This window comes from Anguilla rostrata, chromosome 9 (genome assembly GCF_018555375.3).
Source record: "Anguilla rostrata isolate EN2019 chromosome 9, ASM1855537v3, whole genome shotgun sequence".
In the NCBI taxonomy this organism is placed as follows: Eukaryota; Metazoa; Chordata; class Actinopteri; order Anguilliformes; family Anguillidae; genus Anguilla; species Anguilla rostrata.
In genome coordinates, this window is record NC_057941.1 from 16,969,162 (window position 1) to 16,989,859 (window position 20,698).

The window sequence follows — 20,698 nt, forward strand, 5'->3', positions numbered from 1 at the left end:
GTGTTAACTGGGAACATTAATCCTACTCTCAGGTTTTAAACAGCGCTGCTTGTCTAGGGGCTCATTTGCTTACAATGAATAAGTGGACGTTGAAAGAATTCCCTAAATAAAAAAATACCCTGTAAAGTCTTATGATAGACTAACTGACACGAGAACCATTTGCAATCCCTTTCCCTAAACCTTTGTATAGGCCACATCTCAGCGGAGAGTGAGATTACAGATTGATTGCGCGCGCTCGTTCACACACATGCATACAAACAACAACGCCCCCCCCCCCCAAAACCGATTCCCCGGTTTGAACAAAATTTTCACCACTTACTCAGCAGTACACCTATTTGCAAAGACACGTGCTTTTTTCTACAAATCGTAAGCAATGCATTGGAATAGTCGGCGGTTTTGTATGGAGGTGAATTCAGGTTTCACCGAATATACAGAAAGAAGCCCATCCTTACTATACTGGATGGGAAATATTTTCAAGGGAATCTATAGGGCTTAGTGTACTGACACTGGATACACGTTTTGCAACAAACAGCAGTAGCCTACAGTCAATTGGTTCAATTACAGGGATGCGCTCACTTTCATCACGCAATTCCCTTATTTGCCCACCATCTGCTGTAGCCAAATAGTTATCTAAGGGCAACGTCCTCTTTCAGGCACGCACTATTATCTTATCCACAGCAAGAGAAGGGAATGAATCATTATTTACATTGTTGCCATGGGACTGATGTGAGCTAATTAACACATTCCGCATGACGACAACGCTCTTTCCTTTGGGTGTTAACAGGCCTACTTGTCAAAAAAAAAAAGCAAAGTTGTGAAAGCGCAATTTTCTTCTGTAGGATGCATGCTATTTATTTATTTATTTTCTTACCTGCGCAAATGTCGCCTTGAGGCAAACTATGTAAATTGCGGTCACTCAATCTAGATGTTGAAACTTTTCTGTAATTTTGTTGATAATCTACAGGAAAACATTGGTCCAACACGCCAGCAGAAATTGAGGTAAATGGAAGCTCCCTTTTTTTAATATTACCACGCGCCCCAAGTGTCAGCAAGCAACTGGAATCAGGAGTCACAATTTGTTGCAACCTTGCCTGAGTGGCGAACTCATTTTTCAAACACCACAGCTAACGCCTATCTAGCTCGCCACCACAAGGGGCTGCACTCTTGTGGTCACGAAATGGAAAAGGTGCAACTAATTGCATCGGATCGGATATTGCACTCAAGATAATGTAAACTGTGAGCGAGGAGCGCAATGTGACCCTTTAAAATCATCAATCTGATCTCCTGCGCGATGACATTAAGCTCCATTATCACAAGGGAAACTTAACTAGACATAGACAATAGGTTCAAATAATCTCCACTCTTTGCCGTGTGCTGTTCCCAAACTGCGAGCTTTCTTCTTGTGATTTTCTTTTGTATGTAGGGATAAAATACGGATACATTTTTTGCAGTTAATACTTGCAGCCAGTTCTCATATCAATGCATCATAGGAAGCTTCAGCAAATCCTCCCCAACAGTGCCACCTACAGCCCCAAACGAGTCATGCAGAATATAGTCCGTTTCTCTTTACCAATATCAGACTAATGCAGCAAATTCAAATGAACATTTTCCGTCGGGTGTCTTCGGACAGATCAAAATAGTTTTCAAGAACCCAAGTTGACATGATAAATTATCGTAGCACAAAACTAGGTCATTTATTTGGCGTCATATAAGCTAACATTAAAATGTTTCATATTGTGTCACGGTCTGATTAGATAAAACATTACAAGACACAACCAACAATGCCAACCAAATAATGCTATCACTCTCTATGATATCTTCTGATTCTAGAGAAATAATGCGACAAAGTAAAACAAAGTACTTGTAGGAAGGCGACATGCTACGGCAAAATAACATTGGTATTACCACTGCTATATGTGATTTTTCTAAACTGATTCCTTATTTTATTATTTAAAAACTAGATGTAAAATTGTTATTTAAAAAAACAACAGTCGGTTCATATCCTTAAAGAAAACCACGAAAGCCCCTTTTATGACATCCTTTTGACCACGGCCTTAAAGCCACTATACAGATTCAAACCTACCCGGTTTTCTTGCATGTAGTATTTTTCAAGATACATGTATTCTATTTGGATGTTAGAACCAGATGTTGAGACCGTATGCACCGTATGGCTACAGAGAAAAACATACAATGCAAACGTATACAAATATACGTTCAAAGCAAAGCATGTGCGCGAAACGTTCACTTAGACTTCAGAACCTCGGACAGCTCTTTGTTGGGGCGTTGTTCTATAGACGCGAAGGGCACAAACGAGATACAATCACAATAAAGGAATAAACAAAATAAAAAAAACTTTGACATGGTAAATAGCAGTAGGCCTAATGTCATCATAGTTTAAGGCGAAGCATTGTCATTTTTTATCCAGCCCATAAAATTCCTCAGTTTGCATCATCGCCTTATATTTTAACTGAATTTGTACAATAATCAAAGAAAGAAAGATATAAGGCAGCATACCTGACGTTGATCTCCTCAAAGGAAAACTCATGCTTCTTTAAATGTGGAACCAAAAAAGTCTGGAGAGTGTGTTAGCTGTCCTAAGACCCGCGCAGTGAAAGGGAGAAGATGGTACAAAGTTTAAACCGTATTTAAAGAATTCTCAAAGGCATCGACGAGAACCCATCAAAGCCGCGCAAGTGGTGATCCGAGATCATTAACGGACATTAGTGACAGGCCATTATGACTTTTAAAATGTTCATTAATGATTCATTGGGAAGTATTGTTGATCCGGCAAACACTGATGGAGCATTTTCTAAACGGTAGCCTACTGTGCGCTCGGCAAAACAAGTCATCAGGCATACGCATTGCAACTGTACATGTTGCTCAAACCGAGAATCCGGATGAGTTTTCTCTCGGATTACAAAAAATGCCTGTAAGATGATCCTCTAATGCACCAGAGTAAACCAGTTATGCCAGGCTCCCCACTTCCAAATAGAATGCATCAACGTGCATCAACGGACACGGCAATGGGCATTAGAGAAAGGTTTAAACAATGCACTGGCTGCCCTGAACATTTACTCGAGGTTAATTACAGACACTGCAGTCTGCAGTATTGAAAATACCCGTTACCCCCTTGTCCGAATAGACTGTGGAAGCTGAAATTACTAATTATTAGGGTAGCTTTGCTTATATGCCACACTAAAAAAAGAATGTAAATACTAAGAGGAAGGTACTCTGTATTTCCACCATCGTTCACTATGATGGACATTGACACTTGTCAATATAACAGAACAGGTATGGGAGTTGATAATGATAGGGTCCTCCAGGTAGCCTTGAAAATGTTCCATTTTAAAAGTGAGACAGATCATATTGCGCAGTCATTTGAAGAACTAAATTTAAATCTATTCAGAAACAATTCTCATAATCAATTTAAAGTCTTCAATTAGTTACATCGTATGACAAAATTATACACAGAGGGTAAGTTATTTTCGGCACAATGCAAAACGTAGAACAACACACGAGGTAAGAAATATCCAGCGGTTATCGCTAGATGGAGCAAGTTCTTCGTATCTGATATTGTTCGTGATTTTCCGAACAAAATGGTTTCGCCGTATTGGCAGACTTGGTTCTGAAGAGTACTTTTCAGCACTAGTTTAAAAATAGTCCCTGAAAAGTCACGTCGGGTGTTTTAAACGGTTAATTCGGCAGTCACCATGTAGCCTAAACTGAGAGCAAATCAGCTCTTGCACAAGACTCAACATTCTAATTTTAATAGTGACCAAAATAATATTAAAACAACAAGGAAGCAGAGTTCATTGAGCACCATGATAACTACATTGCCCTCCTCCTCTTCCTGCTACATTTTAGAATAATCTGTTTAGAAAACAAACTCATAATTGGCTTAATCATGTTGATGAATTATGTATGCCTTATGATCTTTCCTAGGTTCTGCTACATTTTCCAATAAACCCTTAATTATACAGCAAACCACTTGAATACAGCCCCCACTTGTACACACTCAATAAATAAATAAAACAAACTGGTTCCATAAATTTAAAATATATGGGTGGAGTTTGGTCATTTTCAGTTAATGGGATAAATAGGCTTTATGATGAACCTTCTGAGTCTGTTTGTACTCATGCAATTTGTTATCTGTTACACTGCTTAACTACTAGGGGTCAAAGGGTGTGAAGTGAAATGTGTAGGTCCTACTCCCTGAAAGGTGCTGGGAGTTTGAGTTTAATGCTCTCTTTCTGAATTCTGATCTTGGTCTTCAACCAGTGACTGACTACACTGCCCCCTCCCCCATACTGTTTTTCACTCCCACCCAAAAACCTTCAACACCTGCTGCCAGCCGAGTGTTAAGTTGCCCTCACCACAGTTCAAACCAATTAACTGAGCAAAAACTGTGGAGTCCCTCACTAAACATGAGGCCAGTTAGGTCAAATCCCCACTGTGGCCTGTTCCCTGGGCCTGGCCTGTGCCAGACACCTTGGAACACAACGACTGTATCGACTCTTCAGTACTGAAAGATGATGACGCGGGTCTCTATACAGGCCGTCATCCTGCGGTTGCACTGAACTCTTCCTCGTTAGCTGTGGGCGCGATCCAACAGCGTGAGGAGGTGTCGGAGTCAGCGCTCACTGACATCCCCCCCCCCTTCTCCGGAGCTGGCTTCCTCCCAGCGCCGCCGCTCGAACGCGCCGTTTGTTATTGTTTTAAATGAGGCGAGCAGACAGCGGCACGCGCCCGGGTTCTGCTCTTGGCAAACGGCGGGGTGTTTTATGGCGGTTGGCCCGCTCGGCGTCCCGGCGGAGGTGCGAAGGGGGCGGGGCCATACGCGCGGCTGCTTCGGGCAGCGGCGGCGGGGCAGACACTGCGACGGGCCGCCGGAAGGGATTCTGGGAATCTATCGCATCCCGTTTGTTTTCTGAATGCTCATCTGCAATCTCCCGCTGTCTCTGTTCACTGCCTAGGGCAGGTCTGGTGTCCACTCTACTGTATGAGACTGTAGACAGCATAGTCTATTATGTAAAGGTGGTCTCTAGCATCTTTTTATAGAAAAGCAAGGGGTTTGTGGGAGTGGGCATTCAATGCTTTCAATATCCCCTTCTTGGAGACTAACATAAGCCAATGAAGACTTTAATATTTAATTTATGAGCCTATTTATTTAATGAAACATATCCCCAGACGATGAAGGTATAGTATTGTATCAATGGACAATGGCACACAGGTGAATCGAAATCCTGCCACCATTTTGTCTGTGAAAACAAAATGCGCATTAGTAAACACAGAGCTTAGCCCGATTTCTGCTTCAGGAAAAAAATGACATCATCAACACGAATGTTATACACTTACATGTTATATCAAACTGACCACAAGATGGAGGTACTGCTGAACAGAGAAAGATGCAGACGAGACTGCAAGCTGCATTGATCCCTAATGGAATTACGTAATGAAAATATCACTACTCTAACGATAGTAAATGCAATTATTGGTTTAAATTCTTTATCTTGCCATTTTAAACTGAGATTTAAGCATCTTCTGGCATGATATTTCTCAACTCTCTATACAATACCTTGCATTTGTACCCACTTTTGATTTCTCCACTTTTGACACTACAAAAGAAGAGTTCTCAGTTGACATACCTGGTTAAATAAAGGTGAAATAAAGTACACCATTACAACATTACGTTCATATATTTCAATTTCATTTTGTTCGCATAAAGTATAACACCGCCAGGCATGGGATTAGATCCCCTTCACCTATTTTAAATTTCTATAAATAATAAGACAGAAATACAGTACTGCCAAAACTTAATCTCCATTATGATGGGGTTCCATAAATCAGCCAATTTGTTCACAGTCTGAGGAATGCACTAAATCTGAGGTGAAGGGAGAGATCTCCGTGGTTGAACTTTATGGGGATGATTACCCCAGAACCTTGGGAAGGCATTTCCCATAATTCAACAGCACTTGGTAGGCCTGGGCAGGCCCCCGGTCTGACTGTAGAACATTTTCACAAGTTCAGTTGACCCCAGGTATACAACGCACTTCAAACTGACAAAATCACGGCTCTGAAGTAGACCAGAGATGGGCTATTTTTAATCGGCAGGTGTTTAAACACCCTCACAGCTCTTTGTTACGAGTTCACTTTTACCATATTTCAAGAATGTCTCTTATAATTATGTCTTCTATTAAGCATGTCAGTGTATCTTGCTTTAAAATGAGCCTGTTACAGACACTACAAACCCGTCCAGAACAGCTATAATCAGACTCATGCCTCCCCAGCCACTTACTATAAAAGGAAGTCACACTGACACCTACAGAAAGTGAACATTTCAGTTTTCCGTTAAAAGTAAAATCGACTGTGAATGCATCTCAGCAACTTTTTAACCATTTGCAACCCTAATGGGCACACAATTGTTTTCTGGAAAACGCAGAGTTAAAATAGATTCAGACAGAAACAAACACAGCCAAGCTATTAATGCAAGGCCAAACACGTCCATACAATTTGGAGAGTCTGACCAGAGTGGAGGTTGTGTCAGCCCCAAATTCTCTCCACCCCGCCCCCCCACCCCCCACCCCCAAAATGGCATTTCAGAATCCCTCTACCGTGCGCGGCAGGGAATCCTCGTCTTAAAAGGCACCGGCCTGCCAGTAATGCCCCCGAACTCATTCCCACCTGACAGACACCATAAAAAACAGCCCCATAAATAGTCTCGCTCGTTTCCATCCTCCGGCTCGGGCACAAACACGCCTGCGGGGCGAGGAGAGCGGGGCGAGGAGGGAGAGAGAGCCGGCGGGGCGAGCGGGGCGAGGAGGGAGAGAGAGCCTGCAGGGAGCGAGCGGGGCGAGGAGGGAGAGAGAGCCGGCGAGGCGAGCGGGGCGAGGAGGGAGAGAGAGCCTGCGAGGAGAGCGGGGCGAGGAGGGAGAGAGAGGCGGGCGAGGAGAGCGGGCGAGGAGGGAGAGAGAGCGGGCGAGGAGAGCGGGCGAGGAGGAGAGAGAGCGGGCGAGGAAGCGGGGAGGAGGGGGAGAGGGCGAGGGGCGAGGAGAGCGGGCGAGGAGGGAGAGAGAGCGGCGGAGGAGAGCGGGGCGAGGAGGAGAGAGAGCGGCGAGGAGCGGGCGAGGAGGAGGAGAGCGGGGGGGCGAGGCGGAGGGAGAGAGCGGCGAGGGAGCGGGCGAGGAGGGAGAGAGAGCGGCGAGAGAGAGCGCGAGCGAGGAGGGAGAGAGAGCGGGCGAGGGAGCGGGGCGAGGAGGGAGAGAGAGCGGGCGAGGGAGCGGGCGAGGAGGGAGAGAGAGCGGGGCGAGGAGAGAGAGAGAGCCGGCGAGGAGGGAGAGAGAGCGGGCGAGGCGAGGCGGGGCGAGGAGGGAGAGAGAGCCTGCGGGGCGAGCGGGGGAGGAGGCAGAGAGCGCCGGTGAGTGCCGCGCGAGGCCTCTGGGCTCCGGGACGCCGAGCCGTGCAGCCGGGGCATAAAAACACGCTCCCACCCGCTCCATTTACAAGGACGCCAGAGTAATGAAGCTGAGTGGATCTGGTCATTTTAATGTACCCCCGGCACAAACCCGTACATATGAAACCCACACACAGCCCGGCGGTCCCGTATTAAACTCCCCATCCGTATGTCCCGGGAGGGTCAACCGTAATCACACAGAGGTCAAGCCATTGGGGGGGGGGGGGGCCTGTAAAACGCACCCTGATGGGGCAGTATAAGGGTCCGATGCGTGGGCTGGATACAGTCGAGAAACCCTGCCACAGCAGCCGAAGGGCAGAGCCTTCACAGGACTGGTTACGAACATGAAATATTAGAAACGGGGAGGGGCGGGGAGGGGGGAAGGGGTTTGGGTAGCTACTGGATATGACGTCAGCCAGAGGGAATTTCATTAAGCTGGGAGGTTCTCCGTGTTTCATTAGGGCACGCGTGACGCAGACAGTTGGATCGGAAACTGAGTCAAACAGCTCCGCTGACCCATGGGGGGGGGCCTAGTCCACATTTCTTACATACAGTATTTCTGTATGTATTCCATCTGACTGAAACAGGATGTCAGAGAGGATGTCAGAGAGAACACAGCTAAAGAACTAATTTGATGGAATACGGTTTCATATAACGATTCAAATCTCACGCGACCTGGCGGAGGGGGGCCTTCACATCTATAGAGAGACCGAAGATTGAGGAGGCAAAGTGGAAACGTTTATAAATATTGAAATAGTTATGTCACAATTATTTCAGCCACGACTGGAGATGAATATTTAATGGAAACGGGTAACCGCGACGAACGCGTTAGGAAATCATCGTTTTCCACGCGACAGGCGCGCCGACACTGAGTAACGAGTAAGAACGCGTCGCCGTGCTCTGTGATTTGGATTGTGGCGAGCACGCTCCAGCGCACGCTCACTCCTGCTTTCCAAAGGCCGATTACCCGCACGGGCAATTTCCTTCAGGTGCATCATCCTCCATCACTCCTGGAGCATGCAGACTGGCACGCGTGGGCCCCCTGAGGCACCTCGGCCCGCCATTGCTTCTGCTCCCTCTGCAGACCACCGGCCTAGCGGGACAGTCACGCGCGCGCACCTGCCGCAGGGAGCACACTGCACTACATTCAGGCTTTTAGCAGGTTTTTTAAATCCTCAGTGATTTGCATACATAGAGCTGGGTATTTACCTGAGTAAATCAGGATAAATAGCTTGTCCAAGAAAGGCAGTTGTGGGACAGTTCCACTAGTGAGGAAGCTGTGTCCCAATTGGAACTGTTCAACTGGGAATTTAACCTATTTACAAGCAGGATTACTGAGTTAGCTGGACACTTCTCCTGCGTAAAACCCAGCTCTTTTTACTTCAGTCCATGTTCCAGATTTGGGAGGGTTCCCAGTTTTGTTCAGCGCAGTTATCCAGCAAACTCAGTAAGCCTGTTTCACGAAACGGGGCCTAGTTCTTTCACTAAATATGCCAGCACAGAATCCCACCACTGCCTTATAGATGAGCGCATTAGCAGACGCGCCACTTGGGAGGCCCACGGCAATTCAGTTGAACTGTAATGACACATATATAATACACACCAGCCTCTCCAACATGGGAAGAGAGCAGACAGCAGAGATAATGATGTCAGTGTCTGTGCAGCCAATGGGACTGGAGGGAAAAGCCTGCAGGATGATAGCAGCAGCCTTTCGCGATTCCTCCGAATCGGACCGCGCTGGGTGGCCAGGCTCCTGTCGCGAGCCGAACGGCCGTCAAGCCGAGAGGGTTAAAAATAACGGAGAGCTGATCCACTTCTTGCGCCGCAAATAGTTTGGAATCGCGCGCCTGGCCTGATTAATGACGCCGTAAGTAACCGACAAGACGGTCAGGCAGGAACGCACCGTGGCAGGCCTTTTCGATTTAGCGCTCCAAGTAATGTATTTCTGACAGGAAGTATCAGATGTCCTCTTCCTGTTTTGCATCCCAGTGCATAAGCAGCTGGAGCAGATGATTCTTCCATATGGCCCAGAATGCCTGGAAGTCAGGGTGAAACCCAGAGCCGAAGCGGAGGATCTTCGGAGAGCTTTTTGACACCAGGCGGTTGTAGGGTTTAAACCCGAAGCCTCGCTGCTGGAGCAGAATTGAAGGCGGGGTGGGGCGGAGACACAGTGTTTCAGGGGCTTTGACTGTATGAGGAGCCACCTCAGGCCGCACAACAATGATACACCTCAAGCCTGCAAGTGACTCTGCCTCAGAAACAATTCCCACTGCCTAATGAAAAACTGGCTGAGTGCCTTTCTTATTGTTCATATAGTATTACAATATCAACGTTTCAATAATACTCCATTCAACTTCAAATAAACCCTAGGATCCTTATCATCAGAAGACGTTCAGATTCCACAATGTGAAACTATTTCTTATAAGTAATGCGGAGGATGAAAGACGGGTATTTGGAAATGTGCTCTTACTCATCAAAATAAAAGCGCACATTAGTTCCTAGTTACAGGAAATCTATCTTTATTCCTAGGCTGTGCTGCAGCTTCACGGTTGCAGAAATTAATCAATTGATATTCCTTTTCCCTCTCACTACAGTGATGGCGTGGGGACATGGGACTAGTGTGATGGGAGGTGTGCATGGGCCACAATTTAAGGGATTTAACAGAAAACCTCTGTAGCTGGAGCTGGTTCTGTTGGTTCTGTCTAGGTGAAGAAGTGGTCTCTTGGGAGATCACATTTTTTGACAGGCACATAATGATAACTAGGCTCAGAACATGCATACTGTACTAAAGTTAATCCTACAGGTAACACTTTATAATACAGATTAACAGCTGAATACCCCCATAGCAGTTCCAAACAACAAAACAATAATTACGGAATGACAACTCTTGAGGAATGCATTCATTAGGAAAAAATCAAGATGCACAGTATTGTGAAACACTTCAAGGTGTAACGAAGACATTTTGCAGGCATAACGAGGGTTATATAACCCATTATAATGATGTCCTCCAGCTAACGATTTCCTTCTCATTCCAATTTAGCCAAAACAACCGGTCCTGTACGTTTCATCCATTGCTGCTGCGCCCGGAATACAAACGAGACAAATCGATTCGAGGGTCGCAGCAGCTGTACTCATTTCACATCGCCGGCAGCTGGGGACAGAATCGGGAGTCCACGGGGGGCCCCAGCGCTCTACGCTGCCGGGGGGGGGAGACACCGGCTCACAGGCCACCTGGCCCTCAAAGGGAGCGAAGCCCTCGACAGCTGCGAGTTCCTGGGCCCCGCCCCCGCGCTCTGGGGGTCACGCAGGGGTAACGCTTCAGACCAGCGCTCCGACGGAGCCTTCCGACTAACAAATCTTTCAAGATTGCTCAAGAGCGCACCAAATGCTTCCCATGAGCCCACAGGCATGTCCCAGTGGGGACAGAATGAATGTTGGAGATGGGGGGCGGGGGAGGGCATTCTTCTTGGTTAAATTGCGAATTGCTGACGCTCAAATTTATTATTTAAGTTTCAAAGACCGGAGCAAAACCCAGGCAGATATTCTGACCCTTCAAGGACATGGTTGTGCGGTCCTGATTTAAGGCCTAATACCTCACAAACAATATATTTTTGAACACCAAAAAATTTGACAATATATGTACAGCCACAATGCCTTCTTGTAAACGAAGAAAGTCAACACTACAACAGTAAAAAGGCAAACAAAAAAAAAAGCATAAGGACCCATACGACTATCTCCGATACAAATCATGCCCAATGCAGAACATGACAGTGGCCAATAAAACCAAGGAGGAAGGTCAACGTGATTTACAGACAGCTTAATTATATTCCTGAGAGAGACAAAAAGGGATGGACAGAAAAGCGAACGACGGTTGTTGGGATGAGGATGGAAGAGACCGCATTCCATCAGAGATGTGGCAGGGGGATTGCGTGAAGCTTTGGGAAGATCCTAACAGGCCTTGCTTTGGGAGCCCCAGCATTCAAGTGGGCCTGGGATCAGTAGTGTGAAATAAGGATGTCCCGTCCCCCCCTGCCCACCCCATCTCAAACACAGAGCGCTAAGCGTCCGCCGTTAGCCTCGCTGGCGCTTCTCCGTCAGTCTCAGCCGCCTCGCTCACACCCGACGGCCCGTCTGCGCTCCCGCACTTTCATTCGCCGTCGAATCGTCTCCAGGACGATGCAGCGCTAATCCTCAAAGGAGCAGCCCACCTGTTCACGCCGCTTCTGGGAGTTCCAGTGCTGAGTGACGCGAGCTGGGGTTTGGGGGCGGGGGCGGCGGTTTGGTGCAGAGCCTGAATAAATTGTTGCTGCCTCTCTTCTCCGCTCCCCTCCCCTCCCCTCTCCTCTCGACGTGACGAAAGAGAGACGGGGAGATCCGCGCTCGTCAGCGGCCGCCGTGCCAGCCCGCAGCTCATCTGATGCGGTTCTTTGTGAGGCGAGGATTCCCCGCGATTACCCAGCAGGCTTTGCTCGCGGAATGCGTGGGCAGGTCCAATCCCCTCCAGTGTTTATTTTCTTCTCCTCTCCTCTCTCACGGCGTTCTGCTTCTCTGGCTTATTTTTCGCGCTTATGTTTGCTTTCTGAGAAGTGGCTGGGACACGGGCCACAAGTCAGTCCTGTCACAGGAGGCCATGGCGACCTAAGACAGCCCAAATGACCTGCTCATCGCTATGTATTCTTACGGGACACTTTGGGCCTGTAAGACAGCACAGCACTGTCAAGAGGTAAACAGATATAAATAATAAAGCAATATAAATTGCTTCAATTCTACTCATTTTATTTTGCTCTCATCAATAATTCAGAAGATTATTGGTTGTTGGCAGCATGACTGAAGAGAATTGAGAAAATTGTCTTCTTGGAGTCTCTTAGAGTCTTGGCTTTTGACTATAAAGCCACTCATGAAAAAGTATGCTCTTTTCAACAACCAACCAATGGAGATGGGAGACAATCTTCCTCCGAGCTGCCATTTTGAATTCAGTGACCTGTAAGTAGGTCTGTGGAGCCCACAGGGGAGGCAGCAAAGAGCCGTTTTGATTCCCGGCAGTCAGCAGAAGGAAGCATGCAATGTTTGTCATGACATCTGGGCAACGATGCGATCCCTCGCTCGCTCTTCACAGGCCTTTACTGATCTGATCTTCCCGCCCATGCCTCTCCCTGCAACTACCTTTTGGCAGGCAATGAGGACACCGACTTCCCTGCAGGCAGAACTGTGATGCAGGGAGCAGGACTGGGCGATATACTGCAGCACTAATTATCAAATACAATAACGATCATCCTCACCATGTGTTGTACTGCTGTTGATAAAATAGCCAATCAGCAGCAAAGTCATACAGCTTCCCTCTGATCATGTAATGTGTTGTTTGTCAATCACATGGAAGCTGCAAGGCCTGGCTGTTGATTGGCTGCCTTGTAAACACCCAATAGATAACAGTGGTCACATTTTCGCCCATAGCGTTTCACACAGCCTCTGATCTTTGGATGTTTACTACCACATCAGGAAGAAAAGTGGTGATGATTGTTATTGCATTAGATAGTTATCATTGTGGTACATTACCCAGCCCTAGCAGGGAAGCTGGATGTTGTGGTGTGTCTGTATGCTAACAATATGCTAACTAGCTAGAATGACAAGTTCTCCATAGTTCTCCTCTAAAGACACAGTGAAAATAAACCAGTCTCTTTCTGGTTCCAGGGATCATAGCTAATTGAAATCTGTCTATTTACATAAGAGCTTCTGCAGCTCTTGCCTTCCTGCTTCAGTAAGAGATGCCAGAAGGTCAGCAGCCATTTTGTTTCCTTCCAGCCATAAAGGTTCTTCATGTGCCGCACAGTCTGTGCTGCGCTGGCTGTGGCGCCACTCGCGCCCGTGCATGGCCTGGTCACCTTGGCGCCCGCCGTACACCACGCCCGCCGCCTACCTTCATCCATCGCCGGGCGCTGAATGAGGTCAACTGCAAAAAGACTGCAGACAATATTGCTGGACAATTACAGACCCCCATGTGCAATGGAGGGAGCAGGGGGAACAGGCACTTATTTTCATTAGACATCCAATGCTACCAAACAATCAGATGCAGCTCGCAAGAGCCTTTAATCTGAAAGCTGGCAGCCACCAATAGGAACTGACAGAAGCCAACACTGATGAGAAAATAAGAAAGCAGGGGCTTTCTGTGCAGAGGCAAGGTGCGATAGGTATTGATTTCTGACTGCTTGTATTCAGCGCGAACGGTAAATCACGTGATGCTGGGCCAAGAGACTGGGAGTGAGTAAGGGTTAAAAACAAGGGCAGGTTTAGGTGACAGCCACCTGAAACAGGCAAGCTGGACCATCTGGAACGCTGCGCAAGTCCTGACGAGCAGGGAATGACCCAGTCCGCGAGACAATCCGACCGCTGGGGAAGTCCTGACGAGCAGGGAATGACCCTGTCCGCGAGACAATCCGAACGCTGGGGAAGTTTGAACACGTCTAGGCCCAGGTCTCTACAGTAGGGGACAGTAATGGGCACGATCATGGTGCTTATTGTGCATCATGTTCATCTTATTGTACGTGGCTTGGGATAAAAGCGTCGGCCAAATAAATGTAAATGTAGATGTAACATGACCAAATTCACAGGGCCAGAATGCAGCAATTACAGGCCACTTGCTCAGCAGGCAAGTAATAACTAAAGATGACAACTTACAGTAGTACTGTACTAAGTGGTTTGAGCGGTTTCGAGAGAGATGAGAAAACAGTCCCAGGACAAAAAGCACAGACGAGAAAGGCCGGGAAACAGGTAAACGGCCTTGACTAAAATTAGCAGGTGTTCTCGCCCTCTGCTGCCACATAGCTGGTGAGTGCTCACACGGCAGATTGAGTAATTATTTGACTGTGCTTCAGAAATGGACCGAGGTACGGGGGGGGGTGGGGGTTAGTGTGCTGCTCCAGTGCCACTCTGTGAGCAGGCAGAGCACAGAAGCCTGCCTGCACGTTAAACCTGGGTGTGCGCGTTAAAGAATGTGTTCATTCTCACACGCTCGGGGGAACACTGATCAGCAGCTCACGTGACCAACATGCAGCCTTCAATGAAAAAGGGTAAGGTGAAAGATCATAGGGAGGAAGGGGAGGGGGTGGGGGATTAGCAGGCTGTTAGCCAGTTTTGGTTTCTGGTCTGGCACCCACAGGTTACATACACATGCTGATGAGTGCCAAAGGCCTGATGGACACATACACACAGGCGCGCGCGCACACGCACACGCACACACACTTAACATGGCCAAGAAAATGCTGGCTTGAAAGAAGCACTACACTTCTTGTTTTTCTACAGAAACAAAATCATGAAAACCTTGCATGTTGCTGGCATTGCAAAAAAAAAGAAAGAATTTTCCCCAAATTTTCCATGTGGGGCTTGCTGAAGTCAAGCGGTGTCCCTTTCCTAATAAGTAAAACCTGTTTCTCTACTATGCTGAGGAAGCCCTTAAAAAAAAGGCCAAGTGCTCCACCAAGCCACCTTGTCAGCCAAGGTTCTGCTCACTCATGTGCATTAGTCTGCCCAATGGCTCTCCAGTCAAGAAGCCTGTCTGGAAAATAAAAACAGCGATTGCTGAAGTTAAATGGCAATACAGAATTCAGAATGATAATACAGAATCTCTTCCCTGGGGCAGAAAAACAAATGACTCTACTGCACACTGCAGAACAGAGAAAGAGCTCCTCTGTATGTACTCACATATTGATAATATGTATGTGCACTCAATAGCCACTTTATTAGGCACATCTTTCTAGTAGCGGGTAGGACCCCCCCCCCATTTGCCTCCAAAACCGTCTGAATTCTTTACGGAATGGATTCAACAAGGTGCTGAAAACATCCCTTATGGATTTTGGTCCATGCCTTAGGGATTTTGGTCCATGAAATTCCTGTTTCACCGCATCCCAAAAGTGATCCATTAGATTAAGATATGGGGACTGCACAGGCTATTGGAGTAAACTGAAGTTATTTTCATGTTCGGGGAACCAGAATGAGATGATGAGTCCTTTGTGACATGGAGCATTATCCTGCTGGAAGTAATCATTTGAGTGTATACTGTGGCCATAAAGGGATGCACATGGTCAGCAGCAATGCTTAGTTTCTATGTTTTGGCATTCCAATGATGCATATTTGGTACTAAGGGGCCTAATGTGTGCCAAGAAAACATTCCCCACACCATCACACCACCACCAGCCTCCTGCTTTGTAGGATTCATGCTGTTTATGCCAAATTCTGACCCTACCAACTGTTTCAGCAGAATTACAGATTATTTAGATCAGGCAATATTTTTCCAGTCTTCAATCATCCAATTTTGATGATCACATGCCTACTGTAGCCTCATCTTCCTGTTCTCAGCCGACAGGAGTGGAACCCAGCATGGTTTTCTGCTGCTGCAGCCCATCTGTTTTTAGGTTTGCCACACCGTGCATTCAGAGATGCCGTTCGGCACGCCACTGTTGTAAACAACAGTTATTGAGCATTTGTGGCCTCTCTGTTAGCTTGAATGAGTCAACACATTTTCCGCTGGCCTCTCTCATCTCTTTCACCCACAGAACTGCCATTCACTGGATGTTTTTATTTTTGCACTGTTCTCTGTAAACTCTAGGGAGTGCAGTGCGTGAGAATCCCAGTAGGGAAGCCGTTTCTGATATGCTCTTCCCACCACGCCTGACACCAACAATCGTACTACGGTCAAAGTCGCTTAGATCGTGCTCAGATGACTCATTCCAATGTTTAGTCAAACAACTGAACCTCTTCACCATGCCTGCATGCTTTGTTATCCCGAGTTGAAGCCACATGATTCATTGTTTGCGTTAACAAGCAGCTGTACCTAAAGTGGTCACTGAGTGTGTATGTATGTACATATATACATATATACACACATACACACACATACTACAAAGAGCACCAACGGTAATAATGGTCAATGATCAATGACTGATTACAGGAAACAGTGCAATTGATTTGTGAAGAGGATAAAGGGATCCTTGCGTATGCACTGATCGGCAAACTCTGAGAGATGTGCACACCTTACGTGCAGTACAGAGTTCTGGTGGCGAATCTGGCTCCACAGGAAATCCTGCACTTCTCTCAGGAGCCAGAGAAGCTAATGGGACAATTGGGCGTTCCTGTGAATAACAGACCGCCCGTCATTCGCAGAGCGTGGGGGCCTTACGTAAATCCTGCCTGTCCCGTTTATTTTTCACTGCTCGTTAAACCGTCACTGGCACCATGTAGCTCGAGTCCTCTGCGCCAAGTGCCACTCCAAACAACATCCAAAGAACAACAGGTTTTTAAGCCATGAGACGTGTACAATCCATAAAAGTTTGTCAATTCATATAATTGAAAGAAGAAAAAAAAGACTAGGCTGTGTTGTATTTCTCTGTCTACTGTCAAAGAGTTAAGATGGTTAACTCCAAAAATGTTATCATTAGAGCCTGTAAGCAAACACTACACTACACTCACAAATACTGCCGTTAGCCTGCTGGCAAACACTGTATGCTACACTCACAAATACTGCCGTTAGCCTGCTGGTAAACACTGTATACTACACTCACAAATACTGCCATTAGCCTGCTGGCAAACACTGTATGCTACACTCACAAATACTGCCGTTAGCCTGCTGGTAAACACTGTATACTACACTCACAAATACTGCCATTAGCCTGCTGGCAAACACTGTATGCTACACTCACAAATACTGCCGTTAGCCTGCTGGTAAACACTGTATACTACACTCACAAATACTGCCATTAGCCTGCTGGCAAACACTGTATGCTACACTCACAAATACTGCCATTAGCCTGCTGGTAAACGCTGTATACTACACTTACAAATACTGCCATTAGCCTGCTGGCAAACACTCTATGCTACACTCACAAATACTGCCATTAGCCTGCTGGTAAACGCTGTATACTACACTTACAAATACTGCCATTAGCCTGCTGGCAAACACTGTATGCTACACTCACAAATACTGCTGTTAGCCTGCTAGCAAACACTGTATGCTACACACTCAAATGCTGCCGTTATGCATACCAGCATGTAGGCGCTCCCCTCCCTTCACTTGCACTGTCCTTGGAATGTTAGCTTTGTTCAAATTAAGGTTGTGGGAGTTAATTAGAGGCTGTTTCTGGATAATTCCCACTGACCTTGGTGACAAAGAGCACAATGGTGAGCGCATTAGTCTGGGCCCCATATTTCAATGAGGTAGGTGTCTGACAAGAAGCACAGGCAAAGGACATTTTGGCTCTTCTCTGTGGGCCGTCTTCGGTCGGTGATGTAATTTCCCTACAGTATCTGACCTTACTCCATCCCCATGCTCACATGAAAGGTTGCGAGCTGGGTGAGCATTTTAAAATATTCCGATGAGCTTGTTCTAAGAAAACTTTGTATATTCACCGTGGTGTGCAATGACTGGATTTGGAAACCTTTAAGACCATATGTAATATCCCCAGCACAAGGCCACCAGTGTTCTTGCCTTCTGCTTCCCTCCTTTCAAAAGGGGCTGACCCAGCATTTCTCGGGGTTAGCATTTCCTGTCGGCCTTCTGCTGCGTACAGATCACATGTAAACAAATCAAGTTTCCTGTAAAATTAATGACACTAGACATATGTAAACTTCAGCAAGCCCAGTAAAAATGGTTACTGGCATGCGATTTCAGTCAAAATAAATCCTTGATTGGTTCTTGGAAAGAAGGGACAATTACAAACAAATACAGTGTCCTGCAAACCTAATGATTTTGTGTTTGAGACTGGCTTAGAACACACAACACTGTTCCACCACATTAGTTGCTCCCTGCAACTCCTAGCTGTGTAGATGTTCAAAAGCACACGCATGCATGCACGCGCACACACACACACACACGCACACAGGTCAGCACTGTACTGCTAGCCTCCGTGGGCTGAGCACTTGCCACAGCGTGACCGATTGGTGTAATGTAGGCCATAGCAGTTAGCACAGACAAGAGGAGCGCTGCATCCCTATGAGGCTGCAGCTTCCTGGGGGTATTCTGGGAATCTGGACAGAAACCATGCATTTCCACACACACTGCTAACTGGCGCTATCAAAGCTGACCTGGACCACAGCCTACGAGGCATGGCAGGACGTCAAAGTGGGAAAAGAATGGCAAACTGTCCCCATTGTCAGCCCTGCTTGGTGGACCAGCCCCTTTGGAGAGCACAGGCGATATTCCCTTCAAAAGAGACTGCTTCCGGCTCTTTGGCAAGAACTGTATCTCTATTCCGCTGACTGCAACAGGCGCTAGCGTGTCAATAGATGGCTAGACTGCAGTGGTAACGGTGGCTACCTGGTGGCAAACATCCGGTACCCACCCGGAGTACAAAAAGCATCTCCCGGAATGCAGACTACACTGAGTGTCGGTTGCAAACCGCAGGGTGTTTGAGATGCACTGATCTTCTGAATACCATGTTACGGTTCATTTCCTCTTCTCTAAAACCTGTCCAGCACCCATTTACCATGTTTCACTAACTTACACGCTTAAAGTCCAATGCCCAAAAGTCTGATGCTGGCTTCTAAAAATAACAGTAGCTTTTATTGGTCATTGATTCAAAGTGCAGTGCTATAACCCATATTACTGCTCTAAAGCATAGACTCGTTGCATTCTTACGCAGAGAACCCTGTGTTGATTGGTAAAACCGATAGAGATGACAAAAGAAATAACAAGGTAGACCCCCCTCCTAAAGGTGGGCTGAAATTGGCACCCCAGGTTGATGATTGCGATAGTTCATAATACAAAAAATATCTGCAACAAGACAAATGGCTGCTAATCCTTCACTATTTGAATTTATGTTTAAAAAAATCACCCCCCGTGCCAAAGCAAATGAATGCACTCTTAGTACATAGGGTAGAAAAATAAATTCACAGAATTATTTTCCATTGAGCCGATTGTCTTTCAAGAGCACCTGAAAACAAGAATTTCTCTATAATGTGAAAATTGCAGTGAAAAATGATCTCAACCAGACATTCCACCACTGAGAAAATCACCTGAGAACTCCTACCTGGAAAAATCAACCCTCTCTATGCTCTATCCATTGTGACCCCAGCCCTTGCTGGAGGCTCTGTTATATGTTGCAGTCATCTGACAGTCTCATATTCCTCAAGCTCATTTCCACAGCTTTCAAAATTAGTTTATGGCTTCCTTCAAGCTGAAATAATCGCTGATATATTCTATTGCATAACCAGCACCTTGCAGGAGGAGGGTTTTGCAGAACTCATGAGGGACAGCATTGTGCATCATCTATTGTTTATAGGGGCTTTTGCTCACCGGCATATGCTTGCAAAAGCCAAATCACGCCAAGCAAACATAGTTACAGTGAAAGTGACTGTCACTCCGGACAGGAGAGCTCTGACTAGTAAGAACCAGCAGCATGCAAAGAAAAAAAGCTGAAAAGAAAAAAAGATTTTTGATGGCTATAGCCATGAATATATTGCTTTTAAGCTTTCAAAATATAAATTATTAGAGGCACAACATTTATTTTTTCATGTAATCAAATTAAATTTCTTTTGCACCCAGAATCTTCGTGTCAGGAGCAAATTACTTTGATGACCTAGTGGCCTGACCTTTGACCCTTTTATGTTAAATGGCTGAGATGACGTACGCCAGCAGCAAATCCATTACATCAAGGTCAACCGGGGCGTCTCTGCTTATCACATCATTGAGTGTAGATTTACGGCGTGACGACAACGCAGAACTACTTCATCCGCTCACTCCCTCCGCCTCGCGAAATTACAGCGAGCGCCCACCAGTTCTACCTGTCCACTTCAGATTCATTTTAAGCCTTCTAGGAAACATCAATGATTGCCTTAAAATTAACTCTAAGGAATCAAGCACATAAGTGAACTGCCCTTGGGGCAGATTTGGGAACACCCCTTATGCAGATTTAAGAATGCCCGTTATGCCAAGCAAACACTATGAGTTTCTGGCACCTCACAGATCCTGTGGGCATTGGGTAAACACCACAAACAGGTGTAAAACCAGCAAAGGGAATTGCATGAGCCGTAAGAGTGGAAGAGCAGGAAGAGCCACTGAGGGTGCACTCTGGAACACTGCCATATGGACAGACCTGTAGTCATGGCACAGCACTGGGCTTAATTACAGATTGTTTTAAGGAATTTATGGCGACATCTGCAGATGCTAGTGAAAGCGATGCATAAAAAGAATAAGAGGTGGTTAAAGCTGAAGGTGGCTGGGAAATATTGTAGCCACTTTAATAAGGAAAGGGCCAATAGCAG

At 46.4% G+C, this 20,698-nt stretch overlaps 1 protein-coding gene across 11 annotated transcripts in view; it reads right to left on the reverse strand.

Annotated features, from left to right (window-relative positions):
- Nucleotides 1-20,698, reverse strand: part of LOC135263070 (fibroblast growth factor 13) — a 112,801-nt gene that overhangs the window by 28,490 nt on the left and 63,613 nt on the right. The gene's annotated exons all lie outside the window — the stretch shown is intronic.